This window comes from Labeo rohita, unplaced genomic scaffold (assembly GCF_022985175.1).
Source record: "Labeo rohita strain BAU-BD-2019 unplaced genomic scaffold, IGBB_LRoh.1.0 scaffold_30, whole genome shotgun sequence".
Classification (NCBI taxonomy): Eukaryota; Metazoa; Chordata; class Actinopteri; order Cypriniformes; family Cyprinidae; genus Labeo; species Labeo rohita.
Genome location: NW_026129217.1, coordinates 5,605,124 through 5,632,439, shown reverse-complemented (window position 1 = coordinate 5,632,439; position 27,316 = coordinate 5,605,124).

Sequence of the window (27,316 nt, the reverse complement as noted above, 5' to 3'; positions counted from 1 at the left end):
GGGGGGATTCTGTAACGCCACACCAGCAGAGGGAGCCCTTACCCATGCACTGACTGTTCCTGCTCCCTCTGCTGCTTCTGTGGTTACTTCCTGTTTGGCAGCCATATAAGCAGGGCCATGCCAAACAGGACTCTGCGAAGTATTGTTTTGCCTGTGCGGACTCTACTGAGCATTTTCCCTATTTCATTGCCTTGTTTTGCTATTTCCACGGTTTTTGTTTTGTTCCATAGTCATAGTTTTTGCCCTGTTTCTTTGCCATAATTTTGCCTCGTTCCATTGCCTTGTTTATTTGTTACTTTTGGACTGCTCTCATGGTATTTTGACCTTCTGCCTGATTTACTGGATTACGTTCTCGCCTTGCCCTGGATATTATTGTTTGTTGGAGATTGACCTTGCCTGTTTTGACTACGTTGTGTTAAATAAAGCTCGCACCTGGATCGATCACGCTTCTCACGAGTCCCGCTTACAACTACTAACTTTAGCTTGTGCTGCATTGTCCCAGGTCATTTTACTTGGTGACTTTAACATCCACGTTGATACTGTATGCTCTACTAGTACTCAATTAAAGTCTGTCCTGGACTGCTTTGATCTTACCCAGAATGTTAATTTCCCAGCTCACACTTATGGTCATACACTTGACACAGTCTGTACATCTGGTTTGAATAAAATCTCCGTCAGTGGTCAATCTATTCCTAGTTCCGATCATAAACTTATTACATTTGGTTTTGTTAATTCGTCCAACTAAATGTACTAACAACACAACTATTTCTCATCGTAATGTCAATGCTGTCAATGTCAATGGTTTTATTGCCTCAGTGTCACACCCATGGACTGGGTGTGTGCTCCCCGTGACCTTGTTTCTCCCTCTCGTTGATTGGTTAATTTGATTCACCAGTTCTAAAGAATTCTGTGCTTCTGCCCTAAGGAAATAGTTTATGCCTGTGAGGCCAGTTCAGGAACTTTGACAAAAATGATGTCATGCAACAAAACAATAAATTAAAAAAAAATATCTCAAAGAAACTAGGTCACTGTGTCAGGATCTCACGTTAATATACTTGCATACTACATTTGTTATATCTCAAGAAATCATTATTTTAAATCTTTCATGTTTGGTATCATTTTAAATGTCTGCGATTGAAAAAATGGTCTCAATTGACCAAAATTATAAACGTAAACACTTTTGTTTTTGCCCCATTTTTTATGAGCTGAACTCTGATCTAAGGCTTTTTCTATGTACGCAAAAGGCCTATTTCTCTCAAATATTGTTCACAAATCTGTCTAAATCTGTGTTAGTGGGCACTTCTCCTTTGCTGAGATAATTCATCCACCTCACAGGCGTGGCATATCAAGATGCTGATAAGACAGCACAATTACTGCACAGGTGTGCCTTAGGCTGGCCACAATAAAAGTTCACTCCAAAATGTGCAGTTTTATCACACAGCACAATGCCACAGATGTCGCAAGTTTTGAGGGAGCGTGCAACGGGCATGCTGACTGCAGGAATGTCCATCAGAGCTGTTGCCCGTGAATTGAATGTTCATTCTCTAGCATAAGCCGTCTCCAAAGGCGTTTCAGAAAATTTGGCAGTACATCCAACCGGCCTCACAACCACAGACCACGTGTAACCACACCAGCCCAGGACCTCCACATCCAGCATCTTCACCTCCAAGATCGTCTGAGACCAGCCACCCGGACAGCTGCTGCAACAATCGGTTTGCATAACCAAAGAATTTCTGCACAAACCATCAGAAACCGTCTCAGGGAAGCTTATCTGCATGCTCGTCGTCCTCATCGGGGTCTCGACCTGACTACAGTTCGTCTTCGTAAACGACTTGAGTGGGCAAATGCTCGCATTCGATGGCACCTGGCACTGTGGAGAGGTGTTCTCTTCATGGATGAATCCCGTTTTTCACTGGCGGTGGGGTTATGGTATGGGCAAGCATATGTTATAGACAACGAACGCAGGTGCATTTTGTTGATGGCATTTTGAATGCACAGAGATACCGTGACAAGATCCTGAGGCCCATTGTTGTGCCATTCATCCACGACCATCACCTTATGTTGCAGCATGACAATGCACGGCCCCACGTTGCAAGGATCTGTATACAATTCCTGAAAGCCGAATACATCCCAGTTCTTGCATGGCCAGCATACTCACTGGACATGTCACCCATTGAGCATGTTTGGGATGCTCTGGAATGGCGTATACGACAGCGTGTTCCAGTTCCTGCCAATATCCAGCAACTTCGCACAGCCATTGAAGAGGAGTGGACCAAAATTCCACAGGCCACAATCAACAACCTGATCAACTCTATGCGAAGGAGATGTGTTGCACTGCATGAGGCAAATGGTGGTCACACCAGATACTGACTGGTTTTTGGACCCCCCCGGACCCCCCAATACAGTAAAACAGCAAATTTTAGAGTGGCCTTTTATTGTGGCCAGCCTAAGGCACACCTGTGCAATAAACATGCTGTCTAATCAGCATTTTGATATGCCACACCTGTGAGGTGGATGGATTATCTCGGCGAAGGAGAAGTGCTCACTAACACAGATTTAGACAGATTTGTGAACATTTGTGTACATAGAAAAAGTCTTAGATCTTTGAGTTCAGCTCAAGAAAAATGGGGGCGAAAACAAAAGTGTTCTGTTTATAATTTTTGTCAGTGTAGTAATAATAATGGAACGGTATTTGGCCTTACAATATAGGATCCGGGCGCCAGGGGTAAAAAACAAACACCATAATAATTAATTAATTTTACAATGGAACTCTGCACTATCAGACGTCTTACTAATTGAGTCAAGAACAACCAGACGATAGCTTATAACTCATTCTATTTAACTCACTTGTAACAATCCAATAGGTAAACAAGCAAACAACTAACAAAAAAAACACTACACAGTACTTCCAGGCCCAGGAACATTACCTTTTAACCCTCTGGGGTCTGAGGGTGTTTTGGCACCCTGGAGAAGTTCTGACATGCCCTGACATTTGTGCTTTTTTCAGTACCTAAAAAACATATTAATGGCTAAAGTTTGATTACATTGTAATCAGCACAAACTGGGCTACAGTAATATGCAAGCAACATTAATGTACATGTTTGTGTTTTTGAGAAAACAACGTTTATGCGTGGTTAGTGAAAAACTAAATTTTTTAAGTCACTGAAATAAGGCCATGAAACACATTCAGAACATTAGTTCACAAGACTTTTGAGAACTGGATGTGGGAGTCTAGAGTTTTTTCTACAAGATCATGTGAAAATCATCTCATTCACACGTTTACAGAAAACAATATATTGATTTAAATTTTCTAAGACATGTTTTGTGATTGAAAGGGAATATGCATTTGATATTGTTGGTTTTATACAGATTACTTTAACACATGATATTTGTTTTCGATAAGACTCCATTAAAAAAAAAAAAAACGGCCACAAACCGCACCGGCACATTTTTCGACCCCAGAGGGTTAATACCCTACACAAAACAACAACGGGTGAAATATTTCAGAGTACATCAACACATAGACCAGTCCACAAAGCTCCAAAGAGAAATAAGATTTTAGTCCATTCACTCCATTCACATTATGAAAGGTCTCTACACAAGCACATTTTAGTTGACTTCATCACATGCATTTATATTAGTCCAAAGCATATGCACCTTATAGTAGACTTCAACAAATGCATCTTATGGTAGACTTCAACATATGCACATTATAGCAGACTTCAACATTTGCACGTTATAGCAGACTTCAACATATGCATTTTATAGTAGACGTCAACATAAGCACTTTATAGTAGACTTCAACATATGCACCTTATAGTAGACTTCAACATATGCATCTCCAGGTAGACTCCCTGCATCTCACTCTTCTTCCACCAAAGCAAGAATGTCCATATACCACCTGTGTTATGTCTTGGGAATATGTTGTTTTTTCCCTTCACGTTTGGTATCATTCTAAAGGTCTGTGCACGATTGGTAAAATGGTCTCAATTTCACAGCAGTCACTTATATTATGAGGAAGATTGAACATTTTTGTTGAATTGTGTTTTGCTGCTGAGGGGTGTGTTTTTTGTGAGATCTCCTGACAAACCAAAAAGTCTTTATGTTTTTACAACTGATTGGAAGATTTGTTTGTTCTGGTCTGGGTATATAAGCGAAGTGAAAAAAACACTACTTGGGGATTCTGTATTCAGAAGAACCCCCACACTGTGTGTGAGAGTCTCTGGAGCGTTGCATTCAAGTTTCTCACATGCTGCTGTGTCCTCTCATTATTGTCCTAATCTATATACCACTGTTACAGTTACCATCTGGAGTGCCCATGAATTGCCTGAGGTGGCAGCTGAGGCTGCAGAACCTCCAGAAATGGCAGTGCCCGCTCCAGATCCTCCAGAGGTGGCGGCGGAAGCTGCAGAACCTCCAGAGGCAGCGGTTCTATTCTAGCAATATTGGCACATAATATTGACTATAACTTGGGAGGATTTATAGATAAGGTGCAAAACTCATGGATTAAAACCCAATTAAAAATCTGGAATACAATAAAAGAAGAATATAAACTGGATCATAAATTACAGATAATTCAATGGTGTGCTTATGACCCTGAATTTTAGCCAAATAGAATGGATTATAGATTTAAATCTTGGATTTTAAAAGGAATAACAACATTCTACACTGTAAAAAATTATTTCACAGTTTAGTTGGTTCAATTAATTTTTTTAAGTTGACACAACTTGAAGCTTCTGAATTTGTTCATTCAACTAAATATTTTAAATTTTACTGTCTCAACTTGATAAAACATTTTTATTTGCCTGCTCAACTTAAAATAATGTGTTGAATCAACTTAAAAAGGAAATCACGTTCTGAACGTCACTTATCGCGAGATCTCGTGAAGACCATTGCAGGAAGATGATGTTGGTCAGCCATCATTGTGAGCTTCTCCACAGAATTTGAAAATGTTCTCAATCAACAAATTTGGTAAGTAAATATTTGTATTTATTGGTTTAATATATGTACATTTATGTATGTTGTCTAAGAAGAGTACAATATGGTTTAAAGCGTTGTATTTTCAAGTTGGTTATATGTAAGTTAAGTTATTATATTCTCCCATGCGGTACTGAGCTGAACTTATATGGAGAATGGTAAATATACAGTTTGGTATGTATTATTTGAGGCCAGTGCTGCATTAAAGAGAGACCGTTCAAACAGAGCGCGAGACGGAGAGGAGCGAATAACTGTATGGATTTAGAACAGCAGGAATTTAAAAAAAATGAACTTATGAACGATTAAAATTAAGGGAAGAAAAACAAGATTACTACTCAAAGTGTCATTTTTATGCATGTTATAAGAGAAACGAATGAGCAGAGTTCAAACAAACTCCCTCAGAGTTCATTTGAAGCGCGTATATTTAATATTGCTGACACAAACCGGTACAAACTATTGTTTAATGAGCAGAGTTCAAACAAACTCCCTCAGAGTTCAATTGAAGCGCGTATATTTGATATTGCTGACACAAACCGGTACAAACTATTCTTTCAGTTACTGAAGTGCCTCACCAGACAAATATATTATAAAACTATAGGTTTTTAAATAACAATAAAGGCGTATATCTTGTATACACAATCCTGCAATAATGATTGTCACAAATGTGTAAAATTAGCCTTTTTTGTTCTAATTTCCTTCGTTGTGTAATTTAAAAGCCTTTTCTGGATTGTAAAATAGGGTTTTGGCAAATGAAACGTAAACATGCAATGATATTTGGCTTTCTCTGTCAAGATTTATTTAGTTTTATTTACGGTGTTGTTTTAACATGTTTCTGTATTTTTCATGTTTGTGATATTCTGGAATGACTGAAGATAAGCACAGAACTCAGTGATCTTGTGGTTGGACCTCAGCAAGTCTTTTTGCAGTTGTAGCCATCAGTGCTATGCAAATGTAACCGGGAGTGAAGGACGAGAGGCGAGCGGATCCATATGCGAGCTTTTATTGTAGGGACGAGACAGATACATGGTTGTACAGGCAGGGTCGAGACGGGAGCAGACAGGTATATCACAGGCAGTAGAAGAGAATAATCCAATAAACAAGAGCGATAGTCCAAAAGGCAGGCGGCTAGACAGTCAAAACACTGGGGACTAGGAAGGAACAGGAAACTAGGAAACGCTAACAATACAACAATACAACAATCCGTGCCTTGCAAGGGGAAAGTCCGGGGTTTTTATAGTGAGCCTGATTGGCTACCGGAGGCAACGCAATGGGCGCGGTGGAGGATGGGAGATGCAGTCCGAAGTGCAAAGTACCAGTCAGAGTGTAATGCAAAGGTGACATCTGGTGGTGAGCGGTCCGCAGAGCACCGACCAGATTCGTGACAGCAAACATGTGAATGGGAATGACTATCACATTGTGGAGCTTGGACAAAGTTGTAAGTAAATTTATTTATTTAGTGAACATATTTACTGGAGTCTGTGACTGTTAATATTATAAAGCATATTTTAACGCTTCCCTTTATTTTTATTAAAGCACACAGGTTCTTAAGAGGTATTCATCAAGGACTGTTGGCATTATAGTTGTGGGTGACCAAACTGAGCACCATCAATCTGCAGTGATGTGTTCCTGGTAATAGAAATCTTGGTTATCAGTGGTTGTAACATGTAAGTTTTCAATATGGTGATACACGGTACATTCACAATACTGAAAAAGCCAAAAAGTGTCAAGGGAATTGTTCACCCATGAAAATTTGCAAGGCGTAGGTGACTTTTGTTTTGCTTCACTAGAAGGTTTTTAGCTAAAACTGTGGTCCTTATTGATTCATTCACAAAATTTAGATCAGTTGCTATTAGGGTTGTAACGGTACGTGTATTAGTACCGAACAGTTCACGGGGAAATTCCGAATGGAAGTGATCCTCCCAATGCCCTACTCCCTTCCAAGGGCAGAGCACTTGGAGTTTAGACTTTAGAGTTGCTATTTATAATTGTTAATGTCATTTTATATTAGATTTTTACTTTTTTTTTTTCAGTCCTCGATGCACGTTCATGAGAGTACCACGTGTGTGCATTCCTCTGCTCGTGAACAAGGTGCAGCGCATGCATGTTCTACATCAGAATGCTGCGTCAGAAGCACACACAAGTGTCGTGATACTATTGTGAACATGTGGCCAAGTATTTACAAAATATTTAGTAAATATTTATTTACTACAAATATTTTGTATGTAAAATGTAACATTAAAGTGACTGTACTTTGAATATAGTCTTTGTAAAACTATGAAGCAAAACATGTGAGAATGTGCCAATAAAAAAATTAAACGACTGGTATTTTCAGCATCGACTAGCAGCAGTAGAATTTTGGCAGCTAGTCTCACACATCCCTAATGGCTACAATGTCAGATAAACAATGGAAGAACTAAGAGTTCACACCATCCAAATGAACCAAACTGTAACATCAACCGAACCTGATGCACACCAAAAGTGCTAGTGTTGAAGCGCCCTTATATTCTGAAAATGAAAGTACTTGTTGCAGTTGGTCTGATACTCCCAGCCATGCTCATGTAACTTGTGCCTTTTTTTTCTTTATTACTTTACCTCTTAATTGCTGCTTGTTAATGTTGTTATTATTATTATTATTTTTTTTTAAATATTTTTAAAACAATGTATTACTATAGTTTAAGTAATGTACAGTAGTATTCTATATTGATTCAGTTATTATATTTGCATGTAAAGAATTAATTCCCTTTTTGTTGTTGTTTTTTCAGCCATCTCATGAAATTGAAGTATTAGTGGAGGGCATAGAAATGGACATCTTGATTGTGACTAAGGAGGAGCAATGGGAAATGCTTCCAAAAGAAACCATTGACATTGCCATCATTTTGGAAGAGTGTCTTGACCTCAAATCCTAAAAGCATTTGTGCTTTGGATGGGTCTTACTTACATTGTTAACACTGATTACCCAAAACACATGAAGCACACTTTCGACGTTCTCCAAAATTTTTCATGAACATTGGTGGGAGCAGCTGTTCTTAGTGTGTTTACAGGCTACGCAACATGCTACTCCGCAAGAAGTAGGCTGTTTTTTTGGTTTGATTTTTTTTTTTTTAAACTTTGTTCAAAACACATTTTTTCTCTTGCTATCTCTCTCCTTTTAAAAACAAATTATGCACTTTAATGCATGTTCTGAACTCTGACTTATATTGAGCTGAGAAAATTTAGAAACCTTCATCTGTTCTTTTGATTAAATTAGTGAAAGGAATGTAAATATTTACTGCAGTTGTTAGAAATGAAATGTCAATGTTCATCTATGTTTTTTAAAGGGTGTTTTAATACTAAACACAGTAATACTAAGTAGGAGGCTGTCTATTTTGAATTCAAATAAAATAGCCTTCTGCATGTTCTTCAGTGTCCATAAGGCTATTTTCTGCAGTACTGTTAGAAAATAGAAACTTGAGTTGTGTGGGCAAATTGCATAGTTCATAGAGCTGAATGAACTTAACATTACAAGTAAGATGAACTATTCTTGAAAAGGTAACCTGGCTGCCTTAAAAATATAAGTTGATTTAGCAAAATGCTTAGTTTAGCCAATTTTTATTCAGTTTATACAACTTATAATTATAAATTTAAACTTAGTTGTGTGGGCAAATTGCATAGTTCAGTCAGTTGAATGAACTTAACATTACAAGTAAGATTAACTATTCTTGAAAAAGTAAACTGGCTGCCTTAAAAAAATATAAGTTGATTCAACAAAATGGTTAGTTTAAACAACTAAATGTTTGTTGGTCTCACTAAATTTATGTTGAAACACTTTCAGGTTAGCACAACTTACTTGTCATGTTGGTCTTACTAATTCTATGTTGTTTCAACTTGCATTTAGGTTAGCACAACTTTCTCATCTTGCTGGGCTAACAAAAAACTTAAAAGTTGACTCAGCTTCACCTTTGTTACCCGAACTATTAATTTTACGTTTAAGGAACTCCAACATGGGGGGCGCTAGAGGGCACCACATGGTGTGGACGTAAATTTAGAGTGCTCCCTCAAAGCCTTGACAAATTTGTGTTTTTTCTTCTGTTTTCATCGTGAAAGTTTGCTTGCTACTATATAGTAGTGAAATGAAGAAGGTTAAACTCAAGAAAGGCGATTCGCCAACTTCCTCAGGTAAACAGCCGGCCGAGAAACCGCCGTCTAATGAAAGCGAGCCGGATAGCGATATTCGCGCGGCCACAGATTCATCTGTCACTCTATCGGCGATTCAAACTATGAGTAATAGTATGAATGACAGATTTAATTCGCTGGAAGCTACTTTATCTCAGCTGCAAACGACACTCTCTGAAACCACCTCGCGTATTGCTGATCTTGAGGGTGCTAAAGCTGAGCATGAAGCCCACATTTCTGACCTGGAGGCCTCTTGTCAGGAAATTCTTGCAGTTAACAAGGCCCTGCGTGCTAAATTGGACGATCTCGAGGGTCGTTCTCGACGAGTGAATATCAAGATCGTGGGGTTACCTGAGAACGTGGAGGCTGGCCGTCCAACTGAGTTTGTGGAACAACTCATCCCGAAACTCCTGGGTACTGAGAACTTTCCAGAACGGATTAAAGTTGACCCGGGCTCCACAAAGCTCTTCGAGGACGGCCGGAACCAGGGGTAGAGGATAGGGCTGCTGGATGATCTGGGAGTTGAGTCGCCTGTAGTCAATGCATGGTCGTAAACCTCCATCCTTCTTGCCCACAAAGAAGAAGCTTGAAGCGGCCAGCGACGTGGATTGCTGGATGAAACCTTGTCTTAGGGCCTCCTCGATGTACTCCTCCATCGCCTGGCGCTCCGGGATGGACAGGGGGTAGACCTTTCCCTTAGGTAGTTTCGCACCAGGCAGTAGTTCAATCGCACAGTCCCATGGCCGGTGTGGTGGAAGATGGGTGGCTGCTTGTTTACTGAATACATCCTGGAATGCCATATACTCTGCCGGGATCTCTGGAGGATTCTTAGGTTAGGGCTTTCTACTTGGGTTGATGATAGGAGTACCGGAACGGGTGGTGGTCTTGGAACATTGGAGAGGCATTGTTCATAACAGCATTCACTCCAGCCGGTGATGTCGCACGGATCCCAGCGGAGAGTGGGGAGATGTTGCTGCAGCCAGGGATGTCCCAGGATGATATTCACGGTGGAATCCTCCAGTACCAGAAATCGTATCCGTTCTGAGTGAAACAGTCCAACTTGCAAGGTAATGTAGGGTGATGAATGACAAATCTGCCCATGCCCAAGTGGTTTTCCCTAATGGTCTTAATAGCATATTTGTGAGGATGACGTTGACGTGATAATTGAAGTTGATCTAGACATTCCTGTGCGATGAAGTTGCCAGAGGACCCTGAATCAATTAGAGCAGGTACATGCAGTGAACGATCAACAGTATGAAGTACAGCAGGTAATGGAGTTAAGTGAGCCGTTTCAACATCAGATTGTATGGTACTCACCACTGGGCGTGGGGGCTGTACTGGATAATTACGGATGTGATGACCAGGTTGACCGCAGTATAAACATAATCCCAACGTGATCCGACAATTTCTTTCTGTGCGTGATAGGCGATTAGAGTCCACTTGCATTGGTTCTGGTACTGGGGAATAAGCAGCCACCGAAGCAGACTGAGGAGCATTACAGGGGGCTGGCAGGTGGCTAGTCGCTGGGAAACACGGGTGGTGCGTTGTAAAAAAGTCTCCAGTCCAATAGCGTCATCATACAAGGCCATGGCGGCACGAATCTCCGGATTGAGTCCTTGACGATAGGTGCCCAGGAGTGCTACCTCATTCCAGCCACTAGCCACTGCCAGCGTGCGAAAGCGGAGCATGTAGTCATTTACCGAAGAAGTGCCCTGTTGCAGACGGAACAGCTGATCTGACGTGGTTAGCGTGTCTGTAACGGTACTGAAAACCTCGGAGAAATGTGCAGTAAATTGAATTGATTATGGGATTGTTGGCGTTCCAGATAGCTTTCACCCATTGGAGGGCCTTACCGGTCAGAAGAGAGATGAGGAACGCCACCTTAGCGCTTTCCGACGTAAACTGTTGTGGTTGCATCTGGATAAACAGGTTGACTTGGAGAAGGAAACTGCTACACTCAGGTGCTTCGCCCGCAAACGTTACGGGCATGGCCATGGGACAACCTGAGGCAGAAGGCGGGGTAGGTGTTGGTTTTAACGCCGCTTTGAAGGCATTAACCAATTCCATGAGGGGGTCTGTAGCAGGAGGTGTCTCGGTGCTCATTGTCGGTGTAGGTCTGGTCTTCCGTCACGTATGCACAGGGAGGAGACCAGAGACAGGAGTACATAGAACAAACAGGGTGTTTATTAACAGTTTGCGAAATGAACAGAATGCTGGAAGTAATTATAGCACTGTAGCTTATCTGACAGTCCTTGTAGTAATGGTGGTTGAGCAGTCCGAGTGGAAGAGCAGAGCAGATGAGAAGCACACAGGAGAATCTGTAGAGCACTGGGTCTGGAGCTAGCGCAGGGGAAGTGAACGGTAGGCCAGACAATGGTTGAATGAGGAGAGAGTCTATTTATAAGGCGTGGTAATTGGATTCAGGTGTGCGTGATTAGAACTCCGGTGAGGCAGAACGAATAGGTGGTGCTGTGGGTGACGTGGCTGTGGTGAATGCCTGACATACATATGGCGGGAGTTTGGGTGGAAGTGCCTTATCAGATTTTTTATTACACCGAAACAGAAAGCACATATTGATGGAGGGGACACCAAATGTTGGAGACAGTGTGGGTTTCGGGAAGCTAATCACTGGCATATATTTTGGGAATGCCCAGTGATAAAACCTGGGCGGAACTTCATAAAGCAGTGGAAAGCATACTTAATATTACACTGCCTTTGCATTTTTCCACACTGTTTTTAGGAAATGCTAATCCCTCAGACAGGATGTCCTGAGAGATACCTATTTGGCATTTTAAGATCTGCTGCTAAAAAAGCGCTTACAAGGCGTTGGTTGCTTCCTGAACCCCCCACAATACAAGAGTGGATGGATATAGTAAACAATATTTATGTTATGGAAAGGATTACATTTTCCCTTCGACTTCAGGAGAATGTGTTCAGAAAAGTCTGGTCCAAGTGGGTTGAATATGTACGACCATTACGGCTGGACTTTGTGGAGGTTTAAAACAAATGACCCTTCCCGTCTGAATGAAAATATTGTGACCTCCATTGTATGCCTTTTCCACATCGGACACCAGCAGACGTTCTCATGCAGTCCCTATCACAGACTAAGAGTAAACACTTAACATTATTTAGCATGGAGTTTGATTATTAAGTTTATATTTGACCTTCCCCAAATTGTTCAAATGACTATTGTTATTAAAATTATTTCATTTTATTTTTATGTATTTATTTTGGTTTATTTTTAATTTATTATTTATTTATTTTGTTTTGTTTTTTGTTAAAAAAGGAAAATTGAATGGCAGAGAGGAATGTAACTACATTTGTTTGAAATAATGTACAGTTGTTTATGCTGCTACATCAAAAAAAATAAATAAATAAAAAGTACTAACAACACAACTATTTCTTATCGTAATATCAGTGCTGTCAATGTTAATGCTTTTGTTGCGTCAGTGTCACACCAATGGACTGGGTGTGTGCTCCCCGTGACGTTGTTTCTCCCTCTCGTTAATTGGTTAATTTGATTCACCAGTTCTAAAGAATTCTGTGCCTGTGAGGCCAGTTCAGTAACTCTGACAAAAACGACGTCATGCAACAAAATAGTAAATTAAAGAAAATATCTCAAAGAAAACTAGGTCACTGAAAGCTGACTCAGAGTGTCAGGATCTCATGTTAATATACTTGCATACATTTATTTTATCTCAAGAAATCATTATTTTAAATCTTTAATGTTTGGTTTTATTTTAAATATCTCAGTGCGATTGGAAAAATGGTCTCAATTTCACAGCAGTCATTTATATACACTGACCAAAATTATAAACGCAAACACTTTTGTTTTTTGCCCCATTTTTCATGAGCTGAACTCTGATCTATGTACCCAAAAGGCCTATTTCTCTCAAATATTGTTCACAAATCTGTGTAAATCTGTGTTAGTGGGTACTTCTTCTTTGCCGAGATAATCTGTCCACCTCACAGGCGTGTGTAACGGGACTCCAGGGAAGTGTGATAGATCCAGATGCGAGCTTTATTGAATACAACGTAGTCAAGACAGGCAGGGTTGGTCTCCAAACAAACAGTAATACGAAAGCAAGGCAAAAGCGTAATCCAGTAAAACAGGCAATAGGTCAAAATACCGGTGAGCAGTCCAAAGTAACAAATGAACAAGGCTATGAAACCAGACAAAAACTATGGCAATGAAACAAGACAAAACTATGGCAAAAAAACAAGGTAAAACTATGACAAAGAAACAAAACTAGTGGGAACTAACAAAAATTAGTGGAATTAACAAAAACAAGGCAATTAAACAGGATAAATGCTTGGTACAGTCCGCACAGGCAAAACAATACTTTGCAGAGGCCTGTTTGGTATAGGCCTCCTTAAATGGCCACCAAACAGGAAGTAACCAGAGAAGCAGCAGAGGGAGCGGTAACAGTCAGTCAATGGGTGAGGGGTCCCTCTGCTGGCGTGGCGTTACAGCGTGGCATATCAAGATGCTGATTAGACAGCACGATTACTGCACAGGTGTGCCTTAGGCTGGCTACAATAAAAGGCCACTCTAAAATGTATAGTTTTATCACACAGCACAATGCCACAGATGTTGCAAGTTTTGAGGGAGCATGCAATGGGCATGCTGACTGCAGGAATGTCCACCAGAGCTGTTGCCCGTGAATTGAATGTTCATTCTCTAGCATAAGCCGTCTCCAAAGGCGTTTCAGAAAATTTGGCAGTACATCCAACCGGCCTCACAACCGCAGACCACGTGTAACCACACCAGCATCTTCACCTCCAAGATCGTCTGAGACCAGCTACCCGGACAGCTGCTGCAACAATCGGTTTGCATAACCAAAGAATTTCTGCACAAACTGTCAGAAACCATCTTAGGGAAGCTCATCTGCATGCTCGTCGTCCTCATCGGGGGCTCGACCTGACTGCAGTTCGTCTTCGTAACCAACTTGAGTGGGCAAATGCTCGCATTCAATGGCGTCTGGCACTTTGGAGAGGTGTTCTCTTCACGGATGAATCCCGGTTTTCACTGGCGGTGGGGTTATGGTACGGGCAGGCGTATGTTATGGACAATGAACACAGGTGCGTTTTGTTGATGGCATTTTGAATGCACAGAGATACCGTGACGAGATCCTGAGGCCCATTGTTGTACCGTTCGTCCACGACCATCACCTCATGTTGCAGCATGATAATGCACGGCCCCATGTTGCAAGGATCTATACATAATTCCTGAAAGCCGAAAACATCCCAGTTCTTGCATGGCCAGCATACTCACTGGACATGTCACCCATTGAGTGTGTTTGGGATGCTCTGGAATGGCATATACGACAGCGCGTTCCAGTTCCTGCCAATATCCAGCAACTTCACACAGCCACTGAAGAGGAGTGGACCAACATTCCACAGGCCACAATCAACAACCTGATCAACTCTATGCGAAGGAGATGTGTTGCACTCCTTGAGGCAAATGGTGGTCACACCAGATACTGACTGGTTTTTGAACCCCCCCCCGGACCCCCCCAATACAGTAAAACTGCACATTTTAGAGTGGTCTTTTATTGTGACCAGCCTAAGGCACACCTGTGCAATAATCATGCTGTCAGCATCTTGATATGCCACACCTGTGAGGTGGATGGATTATCTCAGCAGAGGAGAAGTGCTCACTAACACAGATTTACACAGATTTGTGAACAATATTTGAGAGAAATAGGCCTTTTGTGTACATAGAAAAAGACTTAGATCTTTGAGTTCAGCTCAAGAAAAATGGGGGCGAAAACAAAAGTGTTGCGTTTATAATTTTGGTCAGTGTAGTAATAATAATAATAATAATAAATCTATTTTGTATAGCACTTTAAAACATTTCTTTCTCAAAACACTACAACAAAAGCAAGCACAACAATGAAAATTAAAACACAAAATACAGAGCAAAATATAACACTTATGGTGATGCGTGGTACTGAAAGAAAGTAAAAGTCGTGACGTATTGTCAAGCATGGTGACACATACTTCCCAGCAGGCACAGGACGTCAACGTGACGTCAGATTGACGTTGTACCCCAACCACTATGACGTCTATCAGACGTTGCATTTTGGTTGGAAATGAAAATCGGGTTGACGTCAGAACCCAACGTCAGGCCGACGTCAATGTCCAATGCTTAAGATGTTGGCTCAACGTTGGATTTTGGTCACTTTCCAACGCACAGAGGTGTAAAATCCAGGTTCCGTGAGTAAAAGTCCTCCCCAGTATTTTGTTCTAATCACCTGGATTTGCTAATTAGCACAGTTTTTCAACCAGGAGGACAGAAATTGGACCAAGTCCTTCCTTTTGAGTCTCAAGCAAGTCTCAAGTAAAATCCCAAGCCCCTAAAGAGTTAAAGTTAATGAGATAACTGAATGATGATTGTGTTAGTGATGAACATCTGCTATTAACAAGCAGCACCACTGAAAAAAAAGAGAAACACAAGAACTACAACTGACTTGAATCAACTGAAAAAAAAAAAAAAATCTCTCAAAATCTGATTAAACATCTCCACAAACAGCATCACCAGCTTCACTCATTACTAACCAGACTGACTTTATTTCATGTCTGCAGAATCTCTTATTAAGAATTATAAGAGGTTTAGATGTTGATGTTTTATTGGTCAAGAAAAAAACACAATGTCACCATAATTGTGGTCAAGGGTTGCTTTAGATTGTCTCTTGACTCTTGAAGTAATTTAAAGTAATTTCAATACTGTTTTACTGCAAACATTTGTGCAATGCTGAATTGAACGCTTGCAGCAGCAGATTAGCTAAAACTCTCTCCATAGAACTCATTTGGATAAGCATCATGAAGAGGTCTCTCTCTTTGATTTATTGAGTTACATGTAGCTATTGTACAACTGCAGTAAAAAAAAACCCTATTAAACAAACATCACTGTAATGCTTCAGTATTGGAAGAAAAAACTGCATCAGCTCAGGCTTTAAGACATTAACACTTATCATACGCTCCTCAACAGTGGTGACAGTAATTAGTCACACTGCAGTGCATGATGGGAGTGTTTACTATGCTGTTACCCAACATGCTTTGCAGCATGAAGCGTTTTGTTGATTGTCACCATTGCTGAGATTCATATGCTGGTTCTTGATGTCTGTGTGTGTCTAAGTAGTACAGATGTTAAAAAATGTTTCATGCATTATACAAGTTTTAAATTTATTCACTATAACTGTTAGAAGAACATCATAGGTGCTTAACCTGCGGTAGTTTTGATTTTAGTTTTAAAATCTTAACATAAGAAGTAAAGAAAGTTATTTTGTATGTGTTCATATAAGCTCTTGATGATCATCTCACCATATGAAAGCTCTGATCTCACTGCTTTACAACAACATATGCATTGTAACAGAGAAAGATCTAACCCAGAAGTCAAGGGTCAAGAGCCCAACTAAAGCAAATACTGATCTCCACGATGGTGACATCATTTTAACCAGTAAAACGTCAACATATGATCCTCTGTAATAACAGCAGGTGTTCATCACTAATGCACAATCATCATTCAGTTATCTCATTAACTTTAACTCTTTGAGGACTTGGGATTTGCCTTGAGACTTGAGAAAGAAATGTTTTGGTCCAATCTCTGTCCTCCTGGTTAAAAAAAACTGTGCTAATTAGCAAATCCCGGTGATTGGAACTAAATACTGGGGAGGACTTTTACTCACGAACCTGGATTTTACACCTCTGACAACGCAACCTAAAAACAACCAAATATCAACGTCTAATGATGTTCAAGCTTGATGTTGTGTGGACATTACCACCATGACGTCTATCAGACGTTGGATTTTGTTTGCCATACCTGACGAATAAATGTCAGTATTTGACATCAATATGACGTTGGTTTAAGATGTTGGCTCAACATTGGATTTTGGTCACTTTTCAACACAACCTAAAATCAACCAAATATCAACATCATTTGACGTCGTTATTGGACGTCAAATAACGTTGTCCTTAGATGCTGGCTAGACGTTGAATTTTGGTCACCTGACGTCACAACCTAAATCTAACCTAATATTAACGTCATATGACGTTGTGTGCCTGCTGGGTTGAAATTGGTCCTCTGCATTTAACCCATCACGAGCGCACACACAGCATTGAGAAGTGAGCAAACACACGCACACACACACGTTTGTTTTTGTGAATTGTGGGGACTTTCCATAGACTTCTATAGATTTTATACTGACCAAACGATATTGTCTATCCCCTAACCCAACCCTAATCCTAAACCTAGCCCTCACAGAAAACATGTTTGCATCGTTACACTTTCAGATAAACATCATTTACTATTTTTAATCATTTTTTAAACATTGTGGGGACCGCAGGCCAGTTTTCAGGTTTTACTATCCTTGTGGGGAAATTTGGTCCCCACAATGTAGCAAAAAAAGTACACACACACACAGTCCATGGTGTGTGTAACGCCAAGCCAGCAGAGGGAGCCCTCACCCTAGAACTGCCTGCACACTCCCTCTGCTGCTTCTATTGTTACTTCCTGTTTGTCACTATTTAAAGACTCACCATGTGCTCACTGACTTGCGAAGTATTGCCAGTTTAACCTGCCTTACTGAGCATTTCTTTATTTACTCTGTTGGATTACCTGTTGCTGTCTTGCTTTGCTTTTGGTTATTGAGTTTACGGATTACCCTTGTCGGATTGTTTGCCTGATTGGACTGACTTCATGGTATTTGACCCACTGCCTGTGTTATCACTCTGCCGTTTGGATTACGTTTACATTTTGGACTGCTTTTCCGGTTATTGACCCTCTGCCTGTTTCATCGTGTATGTTTGCTGTTGTTTGTAATAAACTTCTGCAATTGGATTCTACACCGCCTCAGCGTCCACGTTACAGAATACTTCGCCACCCAAGAATCCAGCGGAAGTTACAAATACACAACCAACCATGGACCCAGCAGATCGTCTCATCAGTCTCCGACAAGGAAACCATCCAATAGAGGATTATGTAACCGACTTCTGTGATCTGTGTTATCAGGTGAACTTTAACGATACGGTTTGGTTTAAGTAAGGACATTTCACGTCTCATGCCACGCAATACCCCACACTGGACTCTTGAAAAATACATAGACTTAGCTTTGCGTTTAAGTGGCTCACCTTTTACTGTCGGGATTGCGGACGAGGGACCCCGCAATCCTGCAGTAGCTATCCCACCACAACCAGCTCCCTTCACCTCAAGCAAACCAGAGACCCGTCACATCCCAACCTTCATGTCCGGTATCGTCACCGTCACGCCAGAGGCTCCTCAAACCAAGCCTGCCAAGCCAAAGCCAGCTCAAGTCACGTCCACTAAGCCAAGGTCTGTTCACGTCATGCCTGCCAAACCAAAGCCTGCTCAGGCCACATCCACCAAGCCAAAGCCTGTTCACGTCATGCCTGCAAAGCCAAAGCCTGCTCACGTCACGTCTCCTGCTCCAGGGCCTGCTCACGCCATGCCTGCCGCTCCAGGGCCTGCTCACGTGATGGCCGCCATCCCCGAGGCAGTCCACAAGATGGCCGCCATCCCCAAACCTGTTCACAAGATGGCCGCCATTCCAGAGCCAGTCCACAAGATGGCCGCCATTCCAGAGCCAGTCCACAAGATGGCCGCCTTCCCCGAGCCAGTCCACAAGATGGCCGCCATCCCAGAGCCAGTCCACAAGATGGCCACCATCCCCAAACCTGTTCACAAGATGGCCGCCATTCCAGAGCCAGTTCACAAGATGGCCGCCATCCCAGAGCCACTCCATAAGATGGTCGCTGTCTCCAAGTCACACCACATGATGGCACACATACTGGACTCACCCCTCATGGCTGTATGGGCAGCTAAAATGGCAGCTACCCCTGGTTCCAGTCAAGTTGCAGCTGTGTCAAGTCAATTCGCAGCTGCGTTTCCTGAGTCAAGTAAAGTCACAGCTGCCACCCCCGAGCCAAGCAAGATTACAGCTGCTGTTCCTGTGTCAAGTCAAGCTGCAGAACCAAGTCAAGCTGCAGAACCAAGTCAAGCTACAGCTGCTGCTCCAAAGTCCAAGGCTTCCAGGGTCAAGTCTAGTTCCAGGGTCAAGTCTAGTTCCAGGGTCAAGTCCAGTTCCAGGGTCAAGTCTAGCTACAGAGTCCGGCCAAGCTACAGAGTCCGGTCAAGCTACAGAGCCCGGTCAAGCTACAGAGCCCGGTCAAGCTACAGAGCCCGGTCAAGCTACAGAGCCCGGTCACGCAACAGAGTCAAGTCAAGCAACAGAGTCAAGTCAAGCAACAGAGTCAAGCAAGGCCACAGCTGTTCCCCATGAACCAAGCCAAGTCACAGCTGTGTTCCACGAGCCAAGCCAAGATACAGCTGTTGTTCTCCACGAGTCAAGCCAAGTCACAGCTGTTCCCCACGAGTCAAGCCAAGTCACAGCTGTTCCCCACGAGTCAAGCCAAGTCACAGCTGTTCCCCACGAGTCAAGCCAAGTCACAGCTGTGCCCCACGAGTCAAGCCAAGTCACAGCTGTGCCCCACGAGTCAAGCCAAGTTACAGCTGTCGTTCCTGAGCCAAGCCATGTTGTTCCTGAGTCAAGTTACGTTGCAGCTGTGTTTCCCGAGTCAAGTCAAGTTTCCAAGTCAAGTCAAGTTGCAGCTGCGTCCCCTGAGTCAAGTCAAGTTTCCAAGTCAAGTCAAGTTACAGCTGCGTTTCCTGAGTCAAGTCAAGTTTCCGAGTCCAGTCAGGTCACGGCTGTTGTTCCACAGTCAAGTCAAGCTGCAGCTGTTGTTCCAGCGTCAAGTCACGTTAAAGCTGTGTTTCCTGTGTCAAGTCAGGTCAGAGCTGCTCTTCCGAAGTCCAGTCAAGTTACAGCTATTGCTCCTGAGTCAAGTAAAGCTATAGCTGTAGCCCTCAAGTCAAGCAAAGTCACAGCCGTGGTTCCTGAGTCAAGCAAAGTCACAGTTGATCTTCATGAGCCAAGTCAAATTGCTGCTGTTATTCCCGAACCAAGTCAAGCCACAGCTGATCTCCCTGAACCAAGCCACACCACAGTTGATCTCCATGAACCAAGTCAGGTTACTGCTGTTGCTCCTGAGTCAAGTCCGGCCACGGCAGGCCTCCCTGAGTCAAGTCATAAAACTGTTATTCTACCAGAATCTCACCAGGCCCCCTCTGACCTTCTCAAGCCACCTCACGTATCAGCTGACCCCGCAGAGCCCACGCTCCCAAGCCACGCAGAGCCCACATTCACAAGCCATAAGTCCATAGCATCAGCACCCTCGAGGTCAACAGACACCCCACTATCTACTGTGCTGCCTGTAATGGCCATCGCCATTTTCAGTGTGTGGGCAGCACGCTGTGCTCTAGAGGCCTCATCTGTCCACAAGTCTGCTCCAGAGACCTCGTCTATCAACGAATCTGGTTCAGAGGCCTCGTCTGTCCATGAGTCTGCTCCAGAGGCCTTATCGGTCCACAAGTCTGCTCCAGAGGCCTCGTGTGTCCACGAATTTGCTCCCGAGGCCTCGTCTATCCACGAGTCTGCTCCCGAGGCCTCGCCTGTCCACGAGTCTACGCCAGAGGCCTCTTCTGTCAAAGAGTCTGCGCCAATGCCCCCAGAAGCAGCAGCTCCGGCTGCAGAATCTCCTAAAAGGGCGGCGTTTCCCCAAGGACTCTCTGCCCGTCCTGTCACGGCCATGAAGGCCATTTATGACTTCCCTGCCTCACCTGCCCAAGCATCTGCGCCCATGCCCCCAGAGGTGTCAGCGCATGCTGTAGATCCTCCCATGGGGGCGGCGTCCCAGGATGAACTCTCTGCCCGCCAGGTCGCAATCAAGAAGACCCATATGAAACTCTCTGCCTGTCATGCCACGGCCAAGAAAATCATGCATGAACACACCGCTCTGCTATGCATGTCATTAGTCCTACTGTGGATATCTCTGCTCCTGTTTGCTCTGCCTGTTCTGCCTGCCCTGCAATGGCTCCCTGTTATGCCTGCTCTGCCTGCCTCGCCATGGCTCCCTGTTATGCCTGCCTCGCCATGGCTTCCTGTTCTGCCTGCTCTGCCTGTTGCGCCACGGCTTCCTGTTCTGCCTGCTCTGCCTGCCCCACCATGGTCCCCTACTCTGCCATTGCTCCACGGCCCAGGCCCTCCAGTACTACACGGCCTGCTACTGCTCCACGGCCCAGGTCCTCCAAGGTTCCACTGTCTGTCACAGCTCCATGGCCCTGGTCCTCCAAGGTTCCACTGTCTGCCACTACTCCATGGTCCAGGTCCTCCAGTGCTTCACTGTCTGTCCCTGCCCAACGATCCAGGTCCTCCAGTGCTTCACTGTCTGTCCCTGCCCAACGATCCAGGTCCTCCAGTGCTTCACTGTCTGTCCCTGCTCCACGATCCAGGCCCACCTCCTCTACATGGACCTGGCCCTCCGTCCCACCCCCTTTTTTGCCTCTGTTCCCCCACCCACCTGGACTGTTGTTGTTTTGAGCGCCAGGAGTCGCTCCTAGGGGGGGGGATTCTGTAACGCCAAGCCAGCAGAGGGAGCCCTCACCCTAGAACTGCCTGCACACTCCCTCTGCTGCTTCTATTGTTACTTCCTGTTTGTCACTATTTAAAGACTCACCATGTGCTCACTGACTTGCGAAGTATTGCCAGTTTAACCTGCCTTACCGAGCGTTTCTTTATTTACTCTGTTGGATTACCTGTTGCTGTCTTGCTTTGCTTTTGGTTATTGAGTTTACGGATTACCCTTGTCGGATTGTTTGCCTGATTGGACTGACTTCATGGTATTTGACCCACTGCCTGTGTTATCACTCTGCCGTTTGGATTACGTTTACATTTTGGACTGCTTTTCCGGTTATTGACCCTCTGCCTGTTTCATCGTGTATGTTTGCTGTTGTTTGTAATAAACTTCTGCAATTGGATTCTACACCGCCTCAGCGTCCACGTTACAGTGTGACACTGAGGCAACAAAAGCATTGACATTGACTAGGGGTGTGATGAGGCGTGGTAGTTAGTAGTTTACAGAGTTCTGAGAAAAAATAGCTTCGCTGCTTGGGTGGTATATAGATTAGGACAATAATAAGAGGACAGTTTGAGCCAACTTTCAGAGCCATAAACTCAAAAGACTTAGGACTGAAAATCCAGTTACTGATATAAAGTTTCGGTAGATGACCGCAAGACCGGCCCCTTTACCATATGAACGCGGCTTAGACAGGTATTGATATCTGTTCAGTGTAAGAAGATTAAGATGCGTGATGTCATTAGGTGTTTGCCAGGTTTGGTTTCAGTAAGAAATAGCACATCCAGGTTGTTGTCAGTAATTAGTTCATTTAGATAGAGGACCTTCTCTGAGATGGAGTGACAGTCGAGAAGAGCAAGGTGATTTTGCGATGCACCTATATTTCCAGTCGACGTATAATTGGGGTTTGTCTGATTTATGTTGACAAGCGATTGCAGTGGATGACACTCTGTAAGCGTTTCGGTTTATCCAAAATTCTGTTATTTGACCAAATGGACAGAATATAGCAGTAAGTACTTGACTGGTGAATACTGAAAATCCTGCAGGCCGAACGATGCACGTAACATGGACGTCGGATGATACCAAGCAAGCAGTGCTTGTGCAAGAGTGCTAACTCACCTCACAGTCAATCCAAATAGATGGGGGATAGAGGAGTTAGAGGACTCGTGGCAGGCAAACTACAGAAAGTTCCCACTGGCAGCAAAACTACATTAATCCAAGCAGAGAAAGTGAGTCCAGTTTGCAGAGGATTTATTGACCAAAAGAAACAGATGAGTTCTTTGCAGTCCAACCAGCAAAAAGTGAAAAATACAATCGAATGAAGAAACGCAGCCCAAACGCTCACAGTGTTTCGACATCGGAAGCGTGTGTGACCAAACAGTTTCCTGAAGACAGTGATTAGCTGGTTCAGGTGTGCTTGATTATGGATGGAGCTAAACTGAAGGACTTTGGCCTGTATAGACTAAGTTTGCCCATCACTGGCCTGTAGGCGATAAACTTTATTTAAATTAAAAGATCTAAATCATTACCTGAAATATACAGTACGGCCAAGTTTATCAGTTGTCATATCATCCTCCTTTAAAGTCACCCTTTTAGGACCCTTGAAAATCATGTACATATCCATGGATTTGACGTTCTTAAATTTTACGACTGCATTCGGCATCTGCACATCCTTCTGGTTTCCGTTCTTATCAAACTTCCGGGTCACATAGTTGAGAAATCAAAATGTCAGATTCCATTTTTAGGCCAATATCTAGAATCTGTGGGGTTTTTTTTTTTTTAGAAGATTAGGTGTCTGGCAAAATGGAAAAATACCATTTTAAAAAAATATTTTTTATATCTTCTTTACCCCTAAAATTTAACAATGAGAATAAAAAAAAATAAAAATAGAATAATAACTGATGTGACCATAAACTACACTGATAAGTGTATTGATAATTCAGCGTATTGTTTAAAATAAAACTATGACTGCTGTGTATTTCCACTTAAATCGATACTGTTGTGTACTCCAATATAGTGCAAAATGCTTTGGCTCTGTGCTGTCCAGTGTGTCGCATGATGTGCAAAATATGTAGGCTAGGGGGTGGTGTAGGTGCAGATGCAAAGTATAGAAATAATTAGGCCGTGAGATAAACTAATATTTCTTGCGTGGGTTGCTGAATTCATGCCTGCACAGACGTTAGCCATTCATTAGTCTGGTTGTTTGATGAGAAAGTCATAAAATATAGTTGCAATAAACACGTTCAGAATCCACACAACTGTAGCAGCGGAGGACTATTATTCTGTTGTTCTGAAATGCTGATGACAGCACGGTTTAAAGTTTGGTTGACCAATCAACGCAAAGAACTTAATTTAATCAGTCTCTTCTATTGCTTCTTTCAGGCCTACAAATTGTACAGACTTCTGTTCTCTAAATCACTTTTTCCAATGCTTTTTCAAAATCTGAGACCCAGGTAACCATAGACGTGCGCTCGTCTTCAAGATCAGAAATGTGCTGCATCGCCTACTCTACTGAGTAGAATGTCGATTTTTGCAGACATGTCAGCAACTGGCTAGGGATGTTTCCGTAATTTCATATCCAGTTTTTCAGACATTCTTTCAAAAATGCTAGATACAGCGTGTTCAGTCAAGCTGGCATTCTGAGAGCATGCCACATTTTCTTCCTCAGGCCCATCATCCTCGTTCTTACTTTGACAAATTGTTGTTTGTTGTACTTTCTCAGAAGAATTAGATTGATTCCAAAGCGTCTTCAGCGACATTTTAGCAACAGTCGTGGCCTAACGGTTAGAGTCGGGCTTGTAACCCAAAGGTCGCACCAGCAAGAATTGAAGGTGGGGATTGTGAATTAACAGACCTCTTTCCACCTTCAATACAGGCACCGAACCCCCAATTGCTCCACTATACAGTGTGTGTGTGTGTGTGTGTGTGTGTGTGTTTGCTCACTTCTGTAGCATCTGGACCAATCAGACATACATTAATTGTTACATTTAACAAATAGTCTTTAAATCCAACAAGCCAGCTATATGCTGGAGTTCTGGAGACAACCACCAAAGCAACTAACACCCCAAAAGGGCTCAGTTGCCAGGGCGACTATCTGATAAGAAGTTTTATTGCCCAGAGGAATGCACATCTGCCCATGCTACATTGGCCCAAAGGAAAGGCACAATGCCTACAGAAATAGACTCTTACCTATTCATTCAGACAAACCTTTCTTTGACCTTCCCATCACACATAGCCCAGGTCATTGTGTACAGTATTACTGCATTGTATTTTAATTTTGTCTGTTGTATTTGTAATTTTCTTTCTACTGTTTTATGCATGCGTTATGATAGATGACTAGTCGTGTAACCCACCTATGCCATGTTTGGTCTCTTTGAATTCGTATTTTGATGATCTAAAAGATGGTATAAATTAGATGTTGATACCTATGCAACATATTAATGTTTTAAGAAACCTTACTAGTTTTTGCATTAACACCCAATCGAATTACGTATGCAAAATACCATGCTCACAGACAAAGAGTCGTAAACTTTCCCTCCAAAGGTGAAAGTTACCATTGGTTCGTGGACCTCCTGGAGGCACAGCCTCCAGAGAGCTTAAAGGCATCAAATGATTGATCGCCTATCTCTGTCTTCATTGTCTTCCTCTTCTGCAAAACCCTCCGATTGCAGCCCGTGTGGAGGAACCCACGGGTAGCCTGAGCCGGCACAGGGCATGCCTGGCGGGCCTGACAGGCCCAACATACAGAGCTGTGGCTCTCGACCACAAAGAGCCAGACATTTCCACTCAACCCTGGAATTTATCTTCATTACTCGCCTCAGTCAGTCAGTGGTTCTTTTAGAACCTAAGAAGATGAGCTAGAACTCTTCAGGACTTCCCTAAGCACGCGCCAGGCCTTGGGGCCTTGTCTTTCTATTCCCCAAAGATCACAGGACTTCAGCTGGGTCCCTCTCAGCTCTTGGTTCTTCTTCACTTTTCACATGAGAAGAAACTCCCAGTCACCATTGAGTCAGAACATCTTTGGAGTTCATCACTCTTCGGACCCAGAAGAACGTGATCACGATTCCAAAATCACCACTGCTCCAACCATCAAGACTTTCACCCGAGACTGCATTCGGACACTTGTTCAACGACCAAGGCAATGCAAGTATCGTACATTTAACTAAACAAAACAGAGGTTTAGTATAAGCTGTAGACAGCACTGATGGTTTCACTCAGGTGGCTAACTGACTCTTTTCATAGCTTCATTTCCTTATCTCTCTCTAACTGCTTCTCACTGACCATTCCCCCATGTATGAGTGAGTTTATGTTTGTTGGTTTAGATTAGTTATGTGTTAGTCCTTCGTTAATAAAACTCTTGTGCACAAATTACAGAGTGTTGATTCTGATTCTGCCTTGCAAATTAATGTCCCTTTACGATTCCGATTTGAGCTACATGCTCTAATACAATGGTGCTTTAAGAAAGTTATTTTCTGTGGCCAAGAAAATATCATTTCTTAAAGTTGATACAAAGATTATACTGAATGTTCGCTGGGCGAACAGATTAGTTGATGGAAAATTGATTCTGCTACAGTTACTACTGGCAGCTGATATAAATAATTGTAATTAATCATAATTAATTGTAATTATTTATATACATTTCCCTTTGAACTAAATCGCAACACTTCTCACTGCTGTGTGTGCACTTGTGATGGGTTAAATGCAGAGGACCAATTTCAAGTATGGATCACCATGCTTGACAATATGTCACAACTTTCAGTTTCTTTCGGTACCACGCATCACCGTAAGCACTACATTTCGCTCTTTATTTTGTGTTGTAATTTTCATTATTGTGCTTGCTTCTGTTCTGTTGTTTGAGAAAGAAATGTTAGAAAGAAAAGTGCTATACAAAATAGATTTATTATTATTATTATTATTATTACACTGACCAAAATTATAAATGCAACACTTTTGTTTTTGCCCCCATTTTTCATGAGCTAAACTCAAAGATCTAAGACTTTTTCTATGTACACAAAAGGCCAATTTCTCTCAAACACTGTTCACAAATCTGTCTAAATCTGTGTTAGTGAGCACTTCTCCTTTGCCGAGATAATCAATCCACCTCACAGGTGTGGCATATCAAGATACTGATTAGACAGCATGATTATTGCACCGGTGTGCCTTAGGCTGGCCACAATAAAAGGCCACTCTAAAATGTGCAGTTTTACTGTATTGGGGGGGTCCGAAAACCAGTCAGTATCTGGTGTGACCACCATTTGCCTCACGCAGTGCAACACATCTCTTTTGCATAGAGTTGATCAGGTTGTTGATTGTGGCCTGTGGAATGTTGGTCCTCTCCTCTTCAATGGCTGTGCGAAGTTGCTGGATATTGGCAGGAACTGGAACATGCTGTCATATATGCTGATCCAGAGCATCCCAAACATGCTCAATGGGTGACATGTCCGGTGAGTATGCTGGCCATGCAAGAACTGGGATGTATTCGGCTTTCAGGAATTGTATACAGATCCTTGCAACGTGGGGCCGTGCATTGTCATGCTGCAACATAAGGTGATGGTCGTGGATGAATGGCACAACAATGGGCCTGGTTATGCAAACCGATTGTTGCAGCAGCTGTCCAGGTAGCTGGTCTCAGACGATCTTGGAGGTGAAGATGGTGGATGCGGAAGTCCTGGGCTGGTGTGGTTAAATGTGTTCT